The sequence below is a fragment of the Ictidomys tridecemlineatus genome, unplaced genomic scaffold, assembly GCF_052094955.1.
Source record: "Ictidomys tridecemlineatus isolate mIctTri1 unplaced genomic scaffold, mIctTri1.hap1 Scaffold_42, whole genome shotgun sequence".
NCBI lineage: Eukaryota > Metazoa > Chordata > Mammalia > Rodentia > Sciuridae > Ictidomys > Ictidomys tridecemlineatus.
In genome coordinates, this window is record NW_027522720.1 from 1,245,071 (window position 1) to 1,267,938 (window position 22,868).

The window sequence follows — 22,868 nt, forward strand, 5'->3', positions numbered from 1 at the left end:
TTGCGACTTATTTTTCAAGGTAACCACCATCTACAGTATTCCTGTTGGTATTCCAGGGAAGTTTTGCATTTTCATGTGCGGGGTGGGGGTATGGGTGCTGGGGGCAAAAAGTTACAGTGAGGTTTTGTTTCCAGGAGTGATGATTGTCCCCAGCGGTGGAGAATTTTTCTCTGCAGTTTGGGGGTCTGGAAGGGCACCCATGTCAGGGAGCACAGGCTGGCCCTTTGTCTGACTTCCCACTTCCTGTACTGCACGGATAGAGAGAGCACTGACATTGAGGCATGTCCCCTCTGCACTCGCTCGGGCCCCTTGTGGAAGTGATTACACAACACACCAGCCAGAAAGCAAAATGAAAAAAAAAAAAAAAGTTAAAAAAAAAAACCCAAAACAAAAACCAACCAAACCCCTTCTAAATTCTCCTTGTGGGTTACCTTGCACTCACTGTGGGTTGTTCCTTGCCGCCTCAAAGTGCTTCCCCTGTCTCTGGTGTTAGAAGAGGGAAAGCGATTTCTCAAGCTCTTGGAACCCACTCTACGTGCGATTTGAAAAAGCAGCAATGGCCTGGGTTTGAGAGGCCGGAGAGGAGTCTCTGGGGGGCCTTGACTTGGCAGGAAGTCTTTTTTGTTGTAACCACCACATATGTGTTGGGGAGCCGGCTCCTTTCTGATTCAGCAGGGGCAGTTTCCATGTTTTCTCCTGCAGCCAACCAAACATTTTCTCCTGAAAACAAAACAGAACAACGGCGACAAATCTCGGGAGGGGAACTGGCTCACTTGTGTTTTTCATATAAAAAAAAATTACAAGTCTGTTTCCTAATCGTTGGAAAACTTAATCCTCCTTCAAGGGAGGAAATCGCCTCATTCATTTTTATCCCTCTATTTAGCTCCATGGATAAGGATCTCATATAGAAAGGATTTTCCAAGGGAATTGTTATTATTACTATTTTTTTTACTAGTTCCAGCCACTTCCTGAGTTGCTTTCTTTGAATCTGCTGCACTCAGTATCCTATTGCTTCTGAACTCATCAAAGGCAGAAGCAAGTGATGGGGCTCATTTCCTGTGGAGGCAATGTATTGTCGTTCCTTTATTTAAGAACTTTCTCCCCCAGTGAACAAGAAGTTAAAACTTTCAAGGCAATTTAGTTGTATTGTTGTTGTCAACAAGTAATAGGATATTTTAAAAACAAAACAGAACATGATGATCAGCCTAAGAGAGGGATATAACGATGGCTAGGAAATTGAGACCAGATTGATTTTTTCCCCCTGTCTCTGGTTGGTGCACTGAGGAAGAGCTTAAAGAAAGCTCCTCCAGGTTGATTTATGGTCCCGTGGTATGTCACGTACTCGCAAGTGGCTTGTTTTCTTCCCATCTCCCTCGATATGTGGAAGGCAGAAACTTTGATTTTGAAAGTTGGGCAGATATGTGGGATACCAGGCTGTGGTCTGTTTGGTTTACACATCTGCTTCTATTTTCCTTATTATGAAAGTTAACATTATTTTAACACCAAAATAAATACACAGGAAATGAAGAAAAGCACAGCAAAATTTGAGTGGTGTTTGGAGTGAGTTGTTTTATGTCCTGGAGGTTTCTCCATGTAAACAGTGCACACATCTGGTCAGTGCCGTAAAGGGTGTTTGCAAGACGGGCATCCATCAGACGTGGGATTTTTTTTTTTTTTTTTTTTGGTAAGAAAAGTTGGAACAGTTGTGCTTTTCTGTCCAGCATGCTGAGAATATTCCTTTTGAACAAATCTGTTCCCCAACGTTCCAGGGAAACTATTTGGAAAAGGAAACGTACAGTCGGTAGGCAACACTGGACTCATTTAGGGCTCAGACAAGCAAGGTTCGTACCTCTTAGGAGTAAGGGACAAATCCGTTTTCTGACCTTGTAGCTTTAAAGATTAAGATGTGGGTGGTTATTTTTATTTCCCAGGTTAGTTATATCATATTCCCTAGCGGCATCCGACAACTCTGCTCCACAAAATAAACCCTGTGTCTTCGCCATCTTTCTTCACTCTCTAGCAACTTCTGTGCAGTCGTTCTGTAGCATACAAGTTCTTCCTGGATCTGCCTTTAGAACGATGGAGCCCAGGACCTGCCTCATGCATCTCAAGCACATGCTCTGCCACTAAGTCGCACCCTAATCATACCCATTCCAAAAGGTGGAGATAAGGTCTCCCTGGTTGGTAACTACACCCTGGCACCTGCCTTTCACCATAGTAGTCTGCATGCAGACGTGAAAAGAGAACAAAGGAGAAAAATAGCCACAAGTAGGTTTGGGGAGGGAGACTGGTGGGGTAGCAGGAGAAGCAGATATGCAAAGGGTAGGCTGACTTCTGGGAACCTACTAATTACCTTCACTAATGATAAGGAAATTAGCAGAGCTGTGCTTGTGTTGATGCCCATGTTGGAAACCTCATGGTTGATGACTACTGTGCCCAACAGTTAACCAGTCCGTCCTTCACCACCCTGTTGAATGCTCCAATTACATCCGTGGGAAGCCCGGTTTTGCTCTGTCTTCACAGGAGGATCACAGGCCAAAGAGTCCTCATTTATTTCCCCCTCTAAACTCCTTAGAATACTCCAGAAGAAGGTTGGAAGCCTCTTGAGGGCAGGATGTGCTGTCTTGGTGAATGTTTCATCCCTAGGCCCTTGCTCTGTGCCCACCTGGGCTTTCAGGAAGTGGTTTAGGATGATGCCTTCCTCCAAGACAAACTAAATAGCAGTGCAGCCTCTTGAATGGCGGCTGTAGGTGCTGCTGTGTAATTTAGCACTTAATGATAGACTGCCTTGTATTCTCTAATTATCTAATTACCCCAGAGCTATGCAGGGCCTCAGACATCATCTAACACCTTCGCCTGTTTTCATCAAGGAAACTGAGGCCCAGAGTTTCTTGTCCACCCAGGTTTATTCAGAAAGCTTGTTGCAAGAATCCAACTGAGGTTAGAGCCCAGAGGATGTGAGAGTTCTGATTCTTTTATATCCTCCTGCCTGTGCAAAGTCATCGTGTGCCTTGTCTCCTTAATTTTTAGCTCTTTGACATTAGGGCCTGGGCATCCGTAGGGACCCTCCACGGTGCAGTTTGCAGCACATGGTGGAACCTGGTTTTAATGGTTGGTCCAAGTTCCAGGCTGTTGGGATGCTCGGGGAGGAGAAAAGGTCATGATGATGGTAGGTGACCAACCTCACCGGAGTTTGCTCTCCCTGCTGCTCTGAAACTTAGGCTTGAGAGGAGGAAGCCCTGTGCAGATGCCAGTGCCCGGTGAGCCCCCCAGCCAACAACAGGGAGCAGGTTGGACCCTTAACTTCTCTCAAGATGGCTGACGACCGCATTTACATAATTACTTGGTGCTGAAAACTCAGGTCCTAATAAATGCGCTCATGGTTGGCGTGGCTGCGTAAGCCTCTGTGAGTGATACTTTAATTATGGGTTAAGAGCCATTAGTATGTAATTTGGTAGATGAGTTCTCTCCTTTTAATTTAATGGTGTGATTTATATTGGGAGAAAGTTAAGAATAAATTGAGTATTTTGAGTTCCTCGGGCTTTAGAACTGTTGTAGAGGACAATTGTCACTTGTGTCACCACAGGCATCAGGAAACTTGGGAGTGTCGGTACTGGGAAGGTGAAAAGGCCACAGAGCAGAGCAGTTTGCGCCCTGTGTATTGAGCTGGGGTGAGGGATGTGTTCCACGAGGGACATCTGTAAGTGTTTTGCTGTGTAAATTCATTTTACTTCAGCGTTTCACCGGGAATGAGGGTTGGGGGGACAGAATAGGAATCTGGGAGGGAGCTCAAGTAAGTAAGTAAGTAAGGTGAGCCCAGGAAGGCCTCTGAGCATCTGGCCAGTTTGTGCTCCTTCTAATTACAGTTTGCTGGGAAGGTGTGAGCACACCCCCTTCTCCCAGCTCCCGCCCTGTTCTTCTATGTAAAAATGTGAGTATGTAACAGAAGTGAGTCTGTATTATGTATTTGGGGAGTTCAAAACCCAATTGAGTCGAATGTATGAAAGATGATATGTCTTGAGCTCTGTAATGTTTTGAACAATCAATAAAAAAAAAAAAAAAGAAATTGGTTCCAGATTTAGCACTTTGCATGTATACAGATATACAAAAAAAGCCTTACCAGGGGATGTTTCTGGCTCTGTTTCATCTTGATGCATTTAACATGTTATTCAATGACAATTTATGTGTAATGGTGTTTATGTATTGTGTGCTGAGCTTGTGGTGATTATTTTTTGGACTTGTTCAGCAATATAAGCTTGTGGAACAAAATAGGGCCGGCCCTCCCCCCACTGGTATAAAGAATGTATGTGTTAGCCCTGACCCCCCCCAAACCTTAACTCTGGTGCTTATTTTTAAAAGTGGGTCCCAAAAAGGGTTTTACCCCCTCCATTCGCGCTTGCCCCTTCTTTCTCTTCCTCCTGAACGTCCCATGAAGACTCCTGTCTGTCTGCTGTCTTCTCTTCCACAATTTCCAGTTCTGTAGGTTTTGTTAGGGTAAGGGCACTGTGTGTGAGAACATGTTTTAATCTTAACAATAGGAACCACTGCTGGTTGAAAGAATGTTTATTTACCCTAGATAAAACAGAATATGTATTCTTGAAGTTCTCTTTAATTTGTTGCTTTTTATATGACCTTCTCAAACTCTGAACATTTCACCTTTTTGCTTGCAAAGAAGTCTGTCAACATAACAAACTGGGTTGTATTTAGCCAGTGATCAGAGAAGACACAGTACTCCCCCTTTGTCACCCAGTATCCATTCTCTTAAACATTTATGGGATGCCCACGCTTGGCTACGGATCCCTCAGCATTTTTTAAAATTACAAAATATTATGAAATATATGGTACACAGAGAAAAATTACAAAATAGAATGGTATGCACAGCTTACATTTAAGAAATCAACAATGTTGTATATCCGACCACGTCATAAAAACAGCAGGCTCCCTCTTCCGAGGGTTCTTCTTGATCAAAATCCTTCCCAAACCCTAGAGATCCTCAAAATTGTCAGTTGCTTTCCTTTATACCTTTCCTGTCTCTCTGTGTGAGATCCTAAACAAAAAACAAATGAGCTTTGTTTTGTCATTTTTTTTTCTTTTTTATGAGCCCTATATAATTGGAATGATCCTGTAGGTCATCTTTTGTGTCTTTATTTTTGTTTTTTTTTGTTAGTGGGGATTGAACCCAGGGATCTCACACACATGCTCAGCACATGTTCCACCACAGAGCCATGCCCCCAGCCCTTTTGTGTCTTTTTAAGTGAGAACTTTTAAAGTAGTAGAAAAGTCCCAAGAGGTTGTCTTTTCCATGCAAGACCAGCTTAGAGTATGGGGAATCTCAGCCCTGGGATTACCCAGGCGCCCCAACTGTCCGTCTCCACCTGCTGCTCCACTGTTTATTTCATAGAGCTGATGATGCTTTGGTCTCCCCTCCCCCAGCTAGTGCTTGGTTCACCACCTGTGGAAGTCCACCCATCATCCTTTCTGGAATGGAAAATTGTGTGTTACAAAAATTCTGTACCGTTTTGGAGAGCGCAGAGATTTTCTGGAGATGCATGACTTAATTAGGTTCTGAACAGCGACTCCAAGTTCTGCATTAATAAGCAATTTGCTTAAGGCTGAGACTTGTTACAAGTCAACTTTGTGATTGTGCCAGGTTTCTTTGGACGTTCAAGCAGGGACTTTTGAATACAAAATTGCTCCAGGGTGGAAACAATGCCTAACATTGTATAGAGACGGCTGTTAAGAGAGCAGCGGATATCTGCATTATGCAGCTTCAAAAATTATGAATGAAAAAGGTTTATCCATATGTATTTGCTCTTGATTTTTATTTTATATTTGCTTTGCATGAAAATAGTTGCCTGTTAATTGTTCTTGGCTGATGATTCGATTTTAATAGAATAGATTCCAGACCTTAATGGTTTTGTGCAGATGTGCTTGGCTGGGCAGGTCTGCAGTTGTTTACACTACCCATAATCCAGCTGGATGCTTCCGTACTTCTTCCCTGATAACAATTAAGGGGAGTGATGAGTTCGAATTTCTGGACATTTTCTCTCCTTTAAGAAGAAACACAGCTTCCATTATGGGGCAGGAGTATTCAAGTGACAAGGGACCTTTTTAAATTTTTATTTTGACGTCAGCTGCTTTTTACCCATTTTTACTGTGCATGACCTTGTTCTTTTAAATCGTTGTTTTTCTGACGAGTGACTGATAAACTCTTGGCTGACCCCACAAGGAACTCTTATTTTATTTTCTTGCTAAAAAGCTATGATCTGCTTGCTAAACACTTAAAATCACCCACGAGTGATCTGAGGCGCTTGTTAAGGAATCCAAAATAACAGCTGTACCAGGCTTCGTGTCCTGTTGAGTGGAGCGATGGAAAATAGTAGTCATTCTCAGATAAAACCTGTGTGAGGTTTCTAGAACTGCTTTGCTGAATCCATAATTGGGAGCAGTTGTATGCTCTTTCTGGATGGGAGGTTCTCATTTTTTTTTCCCTTAATGAGAGGCTTCTTAAATAAAAAAGGTGGATATGAGTAGGGGAACCATAGATCAACTTGTTTTCCCACCCACAAACTCTTCTGAATCGAATTTCATCTTTATTTCCTTGGGTTCTGTGAAAAGCCAGTGTATCCCTTTGTGTTGTAGGTCCCAAACTTTCTGGCCTAAGTTGGTCCATTTCTTTCCCTCCCTGTTTCCTCCCCAGCCCTGCCCTCTCTTCCTCAGGATTGAACCCAGGGGCACTTAACCACGGAGCCACATCCCTAGCCCTTTTTCTCTTTTATTTTGAGGCAGGATCTCCATAAGTTGCTGAGCACCTTGCTAAGTTGCAGAGGTTGGCCTTGGACTGGGGATCCTCCTGCCTCAGCCTCCTGGGTTCGCTGGGATTATAGACATGGGCCCACGCATAGGGGGCTCTCGAAATCAAAAGAGCCTTCTTCTGCTCCTGGTTCTGTCTCTTCATGATGTGCTCAGACACTCGTCTTTCCCAACTTTAAACTCCCAACCAACCTTTCCCTGTCCTGTGTTCCTGTCCAACTGTGGCCTCATCCTGGCCATTCAAGTTAGTGGAAGAACAACATCAGGTCATCCACCTTCCTTTTTACCATTCTCTCGTCAATCTGCTGTCTTTTTTCATTGATAATTTTTTGGTTAGCATGTAGTAGTTGTACATATTAATGGGACTCGGTGTGTGTTTTTTAAGTTTTTAGTAGTAGATGGACACAACACCTTTATTTATTTATTTATTTCTATGTGTGCTGAGGATCAAACCCAGAGCCTCTCACATGCTAGGCAAGCGCTCTTCCACCGAGCTACAGCCCCAGCCCGCAGTGTGATATTTCAGTATGTGCCCTGTCACCTGGTTTCTGCTCCCACACCACTGAAATTTATATGGACCAGGTCACTTAATGATAGCCTAGGGGCAGTTTCAGTAGGCGCCTTTGAGTCCTTACCTCCATCCTGTCTTATCTTTTGGTGTGGATTCCTTCCAAATCCTTAAAATTCCTGCCGCCCTTGATGTGGGTGCCTCAGGAGCACACGCCCATCAGGGGAGCTCCTGGTGGGTGGGAGGGCTGCACAGGGGGAGGCAGGCTGATAGACACCTCAAATCAACCGTCATCATCGCCATTTAGGAACAGACCCCAGGGAGCAGAGGTGACAGCAGAAGAGGACCAAGTGTGAACCTGTTGCCTTGGCTTAGGCAAGAGCTGGAGTCCCCCAGGTTCTGGTGGGGGTTCCCAGCTCCGGCAGGTGGATGGATGGGGGCGCCATTTGCTGAGACAAGAAAGAGGCAACGGACCAGGTTCTGGGGTGAGATCGTGGGTTTAGTTTCTGATGTGTTGAGGTGGAACTTTGGAATTTTCAAAGAAGAGGTCAGTGTGGGAAGTTGGGTGTGGGGCTCTGGAGCTCAGAGGAGAGGCCGCTGCTGGAGATGTTGATTTGGGATGGAGACTGATGCTCAGGGCAAGAATGCTCACCTCGGAGCAGAGGACGGGACAGGTTCAAGAGGTCTTAGGAGCGCTTCTCTGGGTTGGGTTTACATTCATTTTTCTCTGTCTTACTGAAATTACCTCGTAACTGACCCTTGACTCTAATGGTGTCCCCTTCTAGAGCATTAGCAGAGTGCTGTTGTCCCATAGCCTCTTCAGCCACTCCCCGACCCACACCCTGGAGTCCAGGTGCTGGCTCCAAACTTCGAAACACCCCTGCTTTTCTCTTGGCTTTGTTCAGGAAGTGCCTGGGCTGCTCTCCCCTTCTCTTGGCCGGGAGGCGCTGTCTTCGTGGCATGCCGGGCACACTGGGTACCTCACTCTGCACGTGCCTCTGCCCGCCCTGCCATCCTCTCTGGGGGGCTGGGGCCTGTGTCTTTCAGCATCACCTCGTGAGTGGTGTCTGCTCGTGAATGAATCTAGTCCAGTGCCTTTTTATTAAAGATAAAGTGAAATTGTATGTTTTGCCCAAAGATTTTTGGTGACCCGATTGAGTTTCTCAGCTCTTAGAATGTTCTTGGGGAAAACAGGAGGGAGATGAATGAAAGGGAAAGAAAAAGTCATGGATGGATCAGTTTCTATAGAAAAAGATGGGCTGTGGGCTGGTGGGGTGGGAATGAAGCTGCCCTGCTCATCTTGCTGTCTAGTTACTTGACTTTGGACCATCTGTTATATGAGCTCATCATTTATGGGAAAATACTTCACATGCATTATGTTCCAGGCTCTGTTTCACGGGCTGGGGATATGGCCATGAACGAATCAGACAGCAAGGGCCCTGGCTGTGCAGGGAGACAGAGAGGGGTAAATAAAGAGGACGATCGCAGGTTGGGAAAAGTGGTGTTTTCACAGGTGGTGGTCTATTTAGCTGATTTGTTGTTTTAGAATAGTTACATCCAAACTGAAAAGTACTTGCTTTTATTTTCATACTTCAAAATATAGATTCAAGTGGATGATTTATTTCTGGTCTTGTAGAGGATTTAAAAAGTATATTAAGGGAACTTTAAAAAATTTTTACAACCCAGATATGGTGGCACACTCCTATAATCCCAGTGGCTCAGGAGGCTGAGGCAGGAGGATCTTGAGTTCAAAGCCAGCTTCGCAAAAGCAAGGCACTAAGCAACTCAGTGAGACTGTCTCTAAATAAAATACAAAATAGGGTTGGGAATGTGGCTCAGTGGTTGAGTGCCCTGAGTTCAATCCCTAGGACAAAAAAAAAGTATGGGATCTTGGTTTATTAACTATATTCATAGAGTAAGATTGCTTCATTCCATTATACTGAGAATTAGTGTTTATGAAAAGTATTACCAGCTGTGTGTTTTTGAGAGGTGACATGATCATTTGGATTCTAATAAAAAAATAAATTTAGCATAATAAAATGCAATGAAATAAAAAAAAAAAACTCTAGCCAGGCATGGTAGTGCACACTTGTAGTCCCAGTGGCTCAGGACTGGAGGATCTCAAGTTCAAGGCCAACTGTAGCAACTTATCAAGGCTCTAATCAACTTACTGAGACCCTGTCTCAAACATTAAAAAATAAAAGAGCTTGGGATGTGGTCCAGTGGTTAAGCGTCCATGGATTCAGTCCTGGTACCAAAACAAAAAAGACTCAAGAAATCAGTGAACTAGTTGTTGTTCTTAAACTCCTCTGCTCAGACCTTAAGATATAATGCACTGGATAGAACAGATTCTATAATACCTTGGGGAGGAATTTTGATTTCAGGCTCTTGTTTTCTGATACTGAAGTATTTGGAAAAGACTGAAGAAGATGTAATAAATCTTAGCTTAATCTGGATAATGGACTGAAGTTTTCTACCTGTTCTTTTTTTTTTTTAAATCAAAGTATCATTAATTGTGGTAGAAATGTAAAGGTATGGCTTCGTGAGATTTTCCTGCTGTTTTGTCAGAAATCTCAGATCTGCTTAGAATTTCGAGTTTATTGTGTGTGTGGGAAGCCTGCTTCAGGTGCTGGGAATGGAGCACTTAGGGTCACAGAGCATGAAGGAAGAAATCTTTTGGCCTTTTTCTTGTTGTTTAAGTGGGTTACTTTCTATTAGGTATGAATATATTCTCACTGTAACATTCTAGAAGTATCGGAAAACAGAACAAGCTGTGGTAGCCTCTGTTTGAAACTCTTCTCTTCTTCTTGCTCCTCTCCTCCATGTTAACAATTCTAGATGTGTGCAGATGTAGATTCCTTATATATTTTTTAATAAACTCTTGTCCTCTTTACACAAGTGGAGTCTCTTTTTTTTTTAAATTATTTTTAGTTGCCAATGAACCTTTATTTTATTTATTTATATGTGGGGCTGAGAATTGAACCCAGTGCCTCACACCTGCTAGGCAAGTGCTCTACCACTGAGCCACCCTCCCAGCCCCGTAGATTTCTGATTTATAATTTCACATAAAAACCCAAGAAACTTACTTGTCTGGCCCTTTAGAATTCTCTCTGGACCTTCAAAGTGACGTGAAGCTGAGCTGAGGGCGCTTCTCCAGGGCCGGGCTCTTTCTATGTTCTTAAGTGTGTGACTTTATTTAACAGTCCGCCTTGCTCAGTAGACTGAGTTCTGAGGACAAGAAGTCTTTTACTTATCTGGAAAACTGCATGGGGACTCATTGTACGTTCAATAGACACCTGCTTTTGTCCTTTTTCATGATGGTCAGTCCTCTCTTCTTTTGAAAAGCCAACAGTGCAGAGGATCCAGGTTGGTTCCATCCCCCTGGATCACGACAAGCGTGTGAAGCTCACGTTGGCATTTTGTTTAGGTTTAGCATTTGGGGAAGTCAGCCTGACTTAGGATTTGGTTATGAGGGGTTGGCCTTGGGGATAGCTAAACCATGGCCTCTATTTTAATTTTTTTTAATTTTTAACAGTTGATTCCTTTTGATCTGGGTTGAGCACCCAGGTCCAGATACAGCACACTTGGATTCCCAACCCTCCCTTTGCCTCCAAGCAACATGCACATCCCCCAAGAACCACTGTCTTGACCTCTGCAGTCAGAGGTTAGTGGGTCTGCTCTTGAGCTCCGTGTGGATAATTATTTGGCTCCCATGTCTTGAACTTAGCATAGCATTTTTGAAATCTGTGTTTTTGCATGGATTGAAAGTTTGTCCTTTTGCACTGACGTGTAATAATCCACGGTGTGTGTTGCACTTTCCTTATCTATCCTGAGGTTTATGGATATTTGAGTTCTTTCAGGTTTATAATTCTTACCAATGCAGGTGCACTGAACTTTTTTTTTTAAATGGCAATAAAATACACATAAAATGTATTGTTCCAAACGTTTTTAGGCGCCTACTTGAACAACACCGAGTATGCTCATTTTGACCTACAACCTCAATTACAATACAAGCGTTTTGTGGACCTGTGCACTCATTTTTTTTTTTTTCTGGGTTAATACGTAGGAGTGGAGTTCCTGATCTCCCGTGTTGAACTTTTAAAGAAACTGTTTTCCAAAGTGGTTGTGCGTTCTTCAACTCCCTCCCGTGGCCTGTAAAGGTTCTCTGCATCTTCGTCACACACAGTGCTGTGAGTCTTGTGAATTTCCATCCCACTGGACACTATCCCACTGGACACTTGTTAGGTTATAATTCATGACCCCCAGAATACCCGCTGTGACACCCATGATTGGGACCGTGTGCAAAATGCGCAGCCTCCACTCCTGGCGAGGTTTTTGGTCTGAGTTGGAGACTGGTGTGTGTGTGTGTGTTTCTTGTCTAATTTCAGGGCAGAGGTAGTGACTTGGGTATTGTCAAAGGAGGGATTGTTTTTACGAATGGGTAAATCCAAGCCATGGAAACCAGCAGGCAGCCAGATTGAGGGCTGTGAAGAAATCACCAACGTGGCACCGAGGGCTCTCTTTTGGGGGAGCGCTCTCCTTCAGGATCATGTTACTTTGCTGCATTTCTGCTTTGGTAGTGATTCATCCAACCACCAGTCTGTTAAAGTAAAGCCCAAGGATTAAGCTTTCTGAGCTCCAGTTTGATTTATCTTCTGGTTTGCTGGCCGTTCCCTCCTGAGGTTCTTTTACTAACCCCAGTCCCCAATTAGGAATGCCCTTCCTGCTCCCTCCCAGCCCCGTGGACTCAGTACACCCTTCAGCCCTGGGTCCGTTTATGAGATTTTACTCACGACGTCTGACAGGCAGGAACTGCACTTTTAACCTTTTAAAACCTCAGTGCTTTGCAAGATGCCGTTCCTCCTTCCACTGCGCGATGGCGTTCATGTGACCCTCCTTTGAATTGCTGTGGAGCTTAGGGTCCATAATACTCCCTTGGCCATTCAGTCACCTGGCATTTTATTATCTTGACAGTAAATAGAGTATGACTGGCTAAGAGCAAACAAATGGCCAGCACTCACACTTCTGAATAGGTGCAGTGTTCAAGCTTGTCTTCAAAACAGTTGCCTTGGAAAATTACACGTTACACCCAATGCTGGTTTTGTTAAAAATGGTGGCTAGTAATTAGAAAAAACCCCAAAGGTAAAAGCGCATGTGTGTACACACACACACACACACACACACACACACACACACACACTCTCACACTTGCAGAGCACATTCTATGTGTCAGGCACAGTCTGTGTAACTATGCCTGTGAAATGCACAACTTTACTAATCTGCTTTCTGTCTCGGCAGATCTCCCCATTTTGGATATTTTATCTCCAAGGAATCTCACATTATGTGGTCTTTTGTGATTGGCATCTTTCACTTAGCGTAATGAATGGTGCTTGCATGTAGTTAGCACATGTCAGTACTTCATTTCTTTCTTTCATTTTATTTTATTTTTTCTAGTACAAGGGATTGAACTCAGGCACTCAGCCACTGAGCCACATCCCAGCCCTGTTTTGAGACAAGGTCTCGCTGAGTTGCTTAGGGCCTTGCTTTTGCCGAGGCTGGCTTTGAACTTGCAATCCTCCTGTCTTAGCCTCCTAAGCTGCTGGGATTATAGGCACACGCCACCACGCCTGGCTCATTTCTATTGTTGTTGTTGTTGTTGTTATTATTACTACTACTACTTCATTTTTTGCCTTCAATGTGTTGCAGATTTTTTTTTCTTTTTTTATGTGGTACTGGGAATTAGAACCCAGGGTTTTGTTTAGACAAACACTCTACCAACTGAACATATCCCCAGCCCTCATTTCTCTTTATTGATGAATAATTGTCCATCCTGTGGATAGTCCACGTTTGCTTTATCCCAAATAGAGTGTTTAAGAAGCAGTGCTAGCTCCTGGATAAAGCTTGGTTTGAGCAAGATGCAGACCACAGTGCCTTCTCCGCTGTTCTTCATCTGCGACAAAGCCAGGGCAAAACATGCCCTTTGCTTTGCCGATTTGCCCTTGAGCTCCAGGAAAGCGGCTGGGATCTCAGCCCTAGGATGGAACTCCTGGAGCAGTAATAGAATGGGTGTATTTTTCATATCCCAGTGACACTTTCTCTTGAGTGATCTCTGTCTAATTCCCTGTTGATACATACTATATATGGTTTGAGAATGCTAAACATATTTCAAAAACTTCAGAACCAAGCATCATTCATCCTAAACCATAATGGGTTTTAGACTAAGCTTTCTGTAGTGTTGTTCTCAGTTGTCCTGGAGTTGGCTAAGATGGACTGCCATGCACTAGTGATACTGATACTCTGTAGGCAAGCTACTTATAAGATTTAGATGAAATGGACTGCTGTAGATAAATTATAGGACACACAGTGATATCTAGTTATCATGAATAATACATTCTGTCACAAAGTACCGGTTGAGAAATAGTTTGGGATAAAAAAAGCCGCCTCTGGGACTGCTGAATTTTTGGAAGGAGAAACCTCTAGAAGTGAACATGTGATTCCTTCAGGATACGTTGTATTAGTCAGCTTTCTGTTACTGTGACAAAATACCTGAGCAAATCAAGTTAATAAGGAAAGAGGTTTGCTTTTGGCTCATGGTTTCAGAGGTGTTGGTCCACAGTTGCTTGGCCTTATTGCTTAGGGCATGAGGTGGCACAGTACAGTATGGTAGGCATGCAGGAGGTGTGTTTGCCTCATGGAGTCTGGAAAGCAAAGAGGGAGACAGGAAGGGCCCAGGGTACGCCCCCAGTGGCTTAACTTCTCCTACCAGGTCCTCTCCTCTTCAAGGCTCCACCACCTCTAACAGCACCATAGGCTGCAACCAAGCCTCAGCATGTGGCCTTTGGGGAACAGTCATCCAAGCCACAAACATGTGTTAATTGTTTTTTGTTTTATAAATATTACTTATAAATATTCATAAAACAAATTGAGACATTTTAAAGGTGAATCCTAAGACCATATCCCCTGGCCCTTCTATATCCTCTGGCTCTCCCAGGGGCTGCTCTGACTCCATCCTTCAGTTTACTGTGGCATCGAAGAATGGGATCAGGGTGACTTTGGTTCTTTTAGGTCTAAGGATAACGAGTTGGTTTGGAGAAGGCTGCTCCTGTGTACACGTGCGTGCCTGTGTGTGCGCGCCGGGACAGAGCCTTCACTTACACACACACACACACACACACACACACACACACACACACACACACACACACAGAGCCCACGCGCCCCCACTGAGCCACACCCCCAGCCCAGTGGTTCTCCTTCTGGCAAAAGGTTTCTGCAGTTTGGTTCTGCAGTGTGAAAGTTCCCTCCAGCCCCTGAGAAACTCGCAGTTGGTAGTGTAGGTCCCCCTGTGGCCTAATCCAGAGCTGCCCTGCTCTGCAAAACAGAACCAAGTGGGGAAGGCCCACAGAAAGAGAACAGCAGATGGCAAAGCCGTTTTCCCTGTGGGGAATCTGAGACTGGGCGGTACCAGGTCTCTTATCCAAGATCCTGATATCTAAAGAGGCGGGCATTTAAAAAACGAAATAGAGAAGTGCATCTGGGAAACCGAGGCGATTTCTCCTGAAGGCCATTTTTAGCAATTGTCGTGTTGCTGTGGGCCGGAGGTGAGCCTGGCCCAGCTCTTGCTCTCGGCACCTTGGTTCATCAGACCATTCCCCAGGTGGACCCGGAGCACTGATCTCCCTTCCACTGCATGGCCACCGAAGGTCCCTTGGGTGGCTTGGAAGGTGATGTGGTCCTGGTTGGTTGATCCTGGTTGAATGGTTGTGAAAGTGGGAGGGGGACCAGGGAGGGAGACATGGTGAGCCTGGGCCCTCCTGGGGCACGGCCAAGCACAGACTTTCAGGGATCCTAAGCACTTTGCGTTAGGCCTGGGCCTAGAACCCACATTCTGCACAGGTCTCCCAGGCGGTTCTGCCGGGGTGGCCCACCTGGAAAAGTGTCACACACTCCGCAAAGAGGAGCGAGGACAACTTCTGCAGGTGGAGGAATTTAACTTTCTGCCAAACTTAACTCATTCCCAAGGTTTTGGGAATACATTTGTCCTGTGAGGGGGGTCACACCTGTGTTGCCATAGGCATCTTCGCGTTACCACTTACGGAACATCTGGGATAAAGGATAGAGTGGCACTTCAGTCTCCAACCCCGGTTATGAACTCTTTGCTGCCTCTGTTTCGTGCCTTGTCCCTGCTTTTCTACACATGATGGCGCTTCCACGCGGTCCCAGTGGGTGATCTCTCGTCTCTGTGAGGGGACGCCACGTATGTGTGGGTGAGTGTGGAAGCTAGGATTTGGGTGTGCGGGGTCCCTTCAGCCACTGTTGGGGCCCATGTGAGTCTAAGGTGGGCATCTGCAGTGGATAGCTGTCTCTCTTTGGTGAGAAAGGCAGCTCTAGGAGCCTTTTGAGGTTGTTTGCTGAAATGGCAACTGTTCTAGTAAGTGAAGTGTCTTGCGCTGGAACAGCTTGAATGAGTGTAAGAGAAGCCCAGGCATCCTTTCAGGCCTCGGTTCTCAATCCCGCAGATGAAAACATCGCACTTGCCTCTGTCTCGGGTGTGGTGGGCTGTGCCATGGCGTGTCTTGGAATCGCTGATGCCACAGTTCCTAGAAAGCAAGATGGAAGTGAGATTGACGGACAGCCAGACCCTAAAGGTTAACGGCACCGAGAAGAATAAAGAGCCCGAGACTTCATCATGAGATACGAGCGTCAGTGGTTGCAATCCACTCATCTATTTAATTTGCCACAAGTTAATATAGCCCAGTAGACCCCCGAATGGGAGTGTTTCAATTTTGCTTTCTTCATTAGTCTAATTCCCATGACCTCATGTCAAGGCTGAAACCACTTAAGAACATTCTAGGATGGGAATCGTTTTAAAGCACTGTCAGCATGGCGTTAAAGATAGTAGGTTGGTAAGACACAGGTAGGTCCTGCACCCTATTAATAATGTGACATTACATTTCTTTGTTACGTAAAGCCATTAAATTAAGGCTCTGGGAAAACGCATGGAGTTTCCATGGATTTCACTATTGTTTGCTGCCTGGGTATCACATGGTGGGGGTTTAGCAATGGCGGAGCCTCATCATCAACGTAGACTGGCCTATCAAGAAGCAGAATGGAAAGAGAATGGCTTTTAGGAGGACATTTGCCATCGAGTTGATATGCTTTTTAAAAGAGGAAAGGATGAGGCGGACATGGTGACCACATCTGTCATCCCAGCGACTGGGAGGTTGAGACAGGAGGATCGAAAGTTTGAGGTCCACCTCAGCAATTATGATCATTAAAATAATATCTGACATTTTCTAAAGGTTTACTAAGTGCCAGGCATGGTGTGAAGAATGTGACAGTCACTTCAACCTCACTACACGTCTAGGTAATGGGACACTCATCATTGTTAGAGTCTGTAAACAAGTCAAGATGGTGCCTGGCATTTTGCAGAGGGAGTGGTTTGTGAAGTAACCTCAGCAATTCATTAAGTGTGGAGATTCCTTATTGGTTGACTGCTAAATCTAGTTTATGTTAATTAAGATAAACTGTTTGGAATATATATACCCCTCCTGTCATACAAGAAATGGCTCCCACTCCTGCTGTATCAATGTACACAAGTTGCTTGTAACCCTCTGGTTAGTTGGCAAATCGTCATTCCCATTTGCTTGGAAATTGAGGCTTGGGCAACTCTGAGGCAGCAACAGCTCTGAAAAGAGCAAGATTTCAATTTGGGAAGTCTTAACTGCTGCGTGTATTCGAATGTTAGAATTGATTGTACCACTTGTGGAGGTGTTTAAAAACTGAAGGGAAAGAAAGTATCCGACCCCATGGAAAGTTGAATTCCCCCAAGCCCATGGGAGTGGATGAGTCCAATGAAGTTCCCATACCCCACTCCCACCTGAGCCCCACTGGTTGACAAGAGTTTTGATGGAGTGACTATTTGGGTCCCTTGGGACTGAGTGCCAAGCTTCCTATTGTTAAAAGATGGTATGGAGTCCCCAGAGCCAAGTCTGGCATGGAACAGAAAGAAGAGGAGACTCCAAAACTATATCCACCTCAATGAACTCAGGTTAGGGAGAAACAGAATAATCACCATGAATGGACACTATGGAGACCATTTTCCAGCCCTGGAGAGACAGGTGCCCCAAATAACTCTAATGGGACTTGGTTCCAAGAAGACTGGTGAGGTCTGAGTTAGAGGTAGTTTAATTTGGCAAATTAAAAAAATGAGGAGCTGGGAATGTGGCTCAGTGGTAGAGTGCTTGCCTCTCATGTGCTAAGGCCCCAAGTTTAATCCCCAAAATAAATGTGAGTCCCCTTATAACTAAGAACCACTGAACAAATTCAATACTATAGAGTTGAAGGTAGAGGAAAGGGATGGTAAAAAGACTTTATACTGGGGTGACGGATCAAAAACTAGAAAGTTTACATTTCTTGTTTGAAGTAGTAGAAGTTAGTAACCAGAGGAACTGGTTTTGAAGGATTAAGTTGTAAACAATATAAAGAATTTAATTCAATCTTCATGATCATAGTAAGAAATTACTTTAACATAATTCTAAGAACTCAGACCAAATCTGCTTTCTATTTCTGTGATGAACAATACTGGGACCAAAACCAAATATACCTTATCTGCTTACTCCAAAGTAGACCCACACCTGGAAAATAAGACTGGGGAATATCTAAACAGACTAGTATCAACAATAGAAAAGAGAACAGAAGCATCAGCTACAGAAAGAAATCAGAAAAAAACTTCTACAGTTGTGCCATCCAGGAAAACATCAGGAACTCATGCTAGGCAGCCTGCACCTGGTACTAAAGAGCCCTTAAAATAACACATATCTGGAAAGGTCGCTAAATTGACTCTTGATATTTTCATTCGCCAGTTTCCAAAGTCATGAAACTTGTAATATGATATTTCCTATTTAGTATATATCAAAGGATATGGTCCTTAAAAAGTAAGTGATATCATAAAATAGGAACAAACAATGAGAATAGCTAATGGTTTTTTTTTATTTTTGCACAATTACATGTTCCTAAACTTGTGCTATACATTGTACATGTGTTATTTCATTTAATTCTGAGTCCTAGGAAATCGGTACCATTATCTCACTTAGGAGTAAATGGAAGAGATACTAAGGAATGCACGAGAGATCAAAAAGCTAGGTGGAACAGGTGGTCTCTAACCCAGGTTTGATAGCATCCCCTATCCCTAAGGAGTACACTTCTGAGTTATTGACTATATTTCTTTCCCTGTGCCACCAAGAAATTGAGTGAAATATCTTCAAGTTATATGTAATATTTTTTCCCAAATGCTAGGAGAGGGAAAAGATATGAGGTTTAAGTTTTAACAGCCCCTATTTAGACTTTTACCTATCTTCCCCTCCTTTTTTCAAGAAAATAAAGCTTTAGAGAAGGAAACATTCTAAAATGATTTCTTGAAGCCCAGCATGGTGATGCACACCTATAATCCCAGAGACTTCAGAGGCTGAGGCAGGAGGATCGCAATTTGGAGGGCAGCCTCAGCAACTTAGAGAGGCTCCAGTAACTTAGTGAGATCTTATCCAAAAATTAAAAAAAAAAATAAAGGGCTGGAGATGTAGGTCAGTGGTTAAGCATCCCTGAGTTTAATTTCCAGCACCAAAAACAAATAAATATATAAAATTTCTTTAAAACGTAAAGAATCAGCCATTACATCTTATTTGATTATTTCTATATCACATTTTGCCTCATATCTTATATTTAAAAAAATACCCACCATATCATATTTGTTATTTCCACCAGTCTCAAGAGGTTTGATAAAGAAAACCATGTAGACAGAATAATAACCCTTCTGATGAGTGTATTGCTTCAACTTTATATTTAGATTGTGTTAGAAAGAATCAGTGGGCACATACTCTTCTTGGGAAACATACACGCATATTTAAACCAGCTCATACTTCTTTTGTGGAAACATATCAACAGCTTGCAAGTGGGTACAAAAGAATCTATTTCACTGAAAATCTCAAGTGAAATAATAGTGAAGGAGAGAGTGATTGTACAAGACAAACTGTATGTACACACTCAAGGAGCACGGCTCTCTTCTATTATGTGTGATACAGGTAAACTCCAAACTTGGAAGGTTAGCTTTGAATAAGATGTCACCTTCCTATTCAAAGTCATTAGAGAAAAAAGCAGTGCTTCTTAATCCTCAGGGCCTTTTACAAAAAAAAAAAAATGAGGCTCCAATTTCAAATATTCTGCCTGCCCTGGCCTCCTGGAGATTTACACTTGAGAGACCTCTGACATGATTTTAATGTATATGGCTCATGACTCATACTTTGAAAAACACTGCTGTGGATAATTGTGAATCCAAGCATGGATTTTAGTCAGTCTAAATCTAAGTTTGAATCATGGCCCTTCTATGAATGGACAAGGCAACTTAATCTCTTTCAATCTCAGTTCCTCCATCTGTGAAATGGGAGGATACCAACTATCTTTTATAGGTGTTGCAAATTTTTAAAACATAGAATATATTCTTATAAAAGTGTATTCTTAACCTGCTGTGCTTATGAAGTCCCCAAATTTCATAAAAGCCTTATAAGGTATTCAAATAGTCCTCTCTACATTTCAAAATATTAGAACATCAGGAGAGTCTATTGCCTAATTTGGTCATACTTGGTACGATAATTGTAACTGGTCTCGCTGGATCCCTTCATGCAGTGAATAAAATAAATTCCAAAGCACAGAGAACCAATTAATTACTTATCAAAGTATTGTGCAGATGTTTTCTAATAATAACATTCTATATAGCTATTTGATTTTTAAAGAATACACATATACTAATTAACTATAGTTTGCGTTATAAATCAGGATGGAAACATATTTTGATATTAAAATCCAAGTTTCTAGAAGACCTGTGCTTTTGACTCTTTCATGGATCTCTGATGTTCGCACAGTTAAGTGCACAGTCTTCAGGCACCACTCTGGGAATTCTGACATGGTGAATGTACTCCTGTCCCACAGAGGAGATGGACATACAGAACACTGCAAGAGTCAGTGCTGGCCCCCTCTTGCTCCTCCCAGTCACTACCAGTCCCATCAACCTTATCAACACCCATTAATTTTATCACTTTCAAATTTCAAATAAATGAATCCATAAAAGTATATGCTGTTTTCTGTCCAGATTTCTCTCTCATCTTGTGTCTTTATGTCTGAGATTCATCTATACATATTGTTTGTAGGAATAGTTTCTTTTCTTTTTTTTCAATATTCCTGGGTCACAAGGATCTATCTATAGACATTTGGGTTGTTTCCATTCAGGGATATGATACATAAAGTAACTAAATATTTTGTCCATGATTTGTAGTAAATGTGTACTTACAGCAGAATTGCTGGGTAGTAGGTTAGTCAAGTGTCTAGTTTTAGTTAACACTACCCTCTATTTTTTTGTACCAGCTATTGAACCCATGGATATTAAACCATGGAGCCACATCCCTGTTCCTTTTTTGGGAGTGGTGCTGAGGATTTAATTCAGGGGTACTTGACCACTAAGCCACATCCCCAACCCTAGTTTTGTAGTTTTATTTAGAAAGAGAGTGTCACTGCATTGCTTAGTACCTGGCTTTTGCTGAGGTTGGCTTTGAACTCATGATCCTCCTGACTTAGCCTCCTGAGCTGCTGGGATGACAGGCTGTGCCACCACACCTGTCCCTTTTATTTACTTATTTTTTTTTTAGAGACAGAGTTTCACTAAGTTGCTTAGGGCCTCACTAAGTTGCTGAGACTGCTCTTGAACTTTGATCCTCCTGACTCAGCCTCCTGAGCTGATGGGATGTCAGACATGAACCCAGCTAACCCCTAAATTTTAATGCAATAATTTTATCAATTTATACTCCCACCAGCAGTGTATGGGTTTAGATCTTCCAACATCGTCAGATTAGCAATCTTGGTATTCGCTATCTTTTCCATTTTAGCTATGATGGAGCATCTACAGTGATGATGTGTTTTAGTTTACATTTTTCTCATAGTCAATAAAGTTAGACTTCTTTTCTTGTCTATACTGTGCATTTAAATATCTTTTTATAAATGTTTTTTCCCATTTCTCATTTGAGCTACCTGTCTTTCTTTCATTTTTATTTTTAATAAATGTTTTAGGGGAATATTTTAGACTTACAGATATACAAGGCATTCCTGTATACCCCTCATGCACTTCTATTTAATGTTTTATATTATGGCACCTTTGTTAAAATTTAGAAACCTACATTGATACATTACTAACCAAACTTCAGAATTGATTTGGATTTTTCTCATTTTTTCCACTACAATATTCTTCTTCACTTCTGTAATTCAAATTAGAATATTGCATTGCATTTAGTCAATATTTTTTCTTAGTCTCCTCTGGTTCAGAACAACTTCTCAGTTTTTTTACTTGTTTTCTGTGACCCTGACAATTTAAAAATGTATTCACATTAGCCAGATAGAATATCCCTGATAGAATTTATAGAATGTCCCTATTATGGTTTAGATATGAGGTAGACCCTGAAATTCTTGTTAGAGTAGGAATGTTCAGAGGTGAAGAGATTGGATTATGAGGGCTGTAAACTAATTACTGGATTAATTCATTTGATGGATTAATGATTCTAATGGACTAACTGGGTGGTAACTGTAGGCTGTAGGAAGTAGGTGATGGGGGTAACATGCCTTTCAGGTTATATTTCTCTGGTGACTTACTTGTGGGTTGTTTCTCTTACCACCCCTGTCCTTCCTGGCAGCCATGAGTTCAGGAGCTTTCCTTTGCCCCTCTATTCTGCCTCACTTCAAGTCCAGAGCAATAGAGCCCACCGACCTTGGACTGAACCTCTGAAACTGTGAGCCTGAAATACACTTTGACTCCTCTTACTTGGTCTTGAGTATTTTGGTCACAGCTATGTAAATCTGACTAACACAGCCCCTCAATTTGAATTTGATGGGAGTATGTGATTAGATGGGAATTACAGACTTTGTAAAGAACACCACACACAGCCTGAGGGCCCTTTTCATCTTATCCCATCAGGGTTACCGAATAGCCATATAACTCATCCTGACGATGTTAAGTTCTTGGTTAAGGTGATGTTTAATCAGGCTCCTGCTCCTCTGGTAAGTCATTATATTTCACTTTTTATACACTATTTCATGGAAGTGAGTCGTTAAATCTAGTGAAAACTGGACATCATTACTTTTTGATCTATGGTTTTAATGAACTCAAGATATGGACCTCGCATTGTTCACATACATGTACTATTTAACTTCCGTATCATCAAAGAATATACTCCATATGATTTTAATTCTTTGACATTTGTCAACACTTGCTTGATGACCCAGCATATAGTTTTTATTTTTATAAATGTTCTATGTGTCCATAAAAAAGAATGTGAAATGCTTTGCATTTTTTTGTACAATATTATATAACCCCACACATACACACATTTGCTCACTGTATTTCTCAAATATTATATGCTTTACTGAGGTTTTCTAACCTTTATTTTATTTGTTTATTTTTATGTGGTGCTGAGGATCAAACCCAGGGCCTCGAACGTGCTTGGTGAGC

The 22,868-nt window shown here is 42.6% G+C and overlaps 1 pseudogene across 1 annotated transcript in view; it reads left to right on the forward strand.

Moving 5' to 3' along the window:
• Positions 1-22,868, forward strand: part of LOC144373523 (transport and Golgi organization protein 1 homolog) — a 237,695-nt pseudogene that overhangs the window by 46,270 nt on the left and 168,557 nt on the right. Inside the window, exon 3 of the transcript XR_013433174.1 lies at positions 22,335-22,417. The product of XR_013433174.1 is annotated as a transport and Golgi organization protein 1 homolog (transcript). The remainder of the gene's footprint in view (positions 1-22,334; positions 22,418-22,868) is intronic.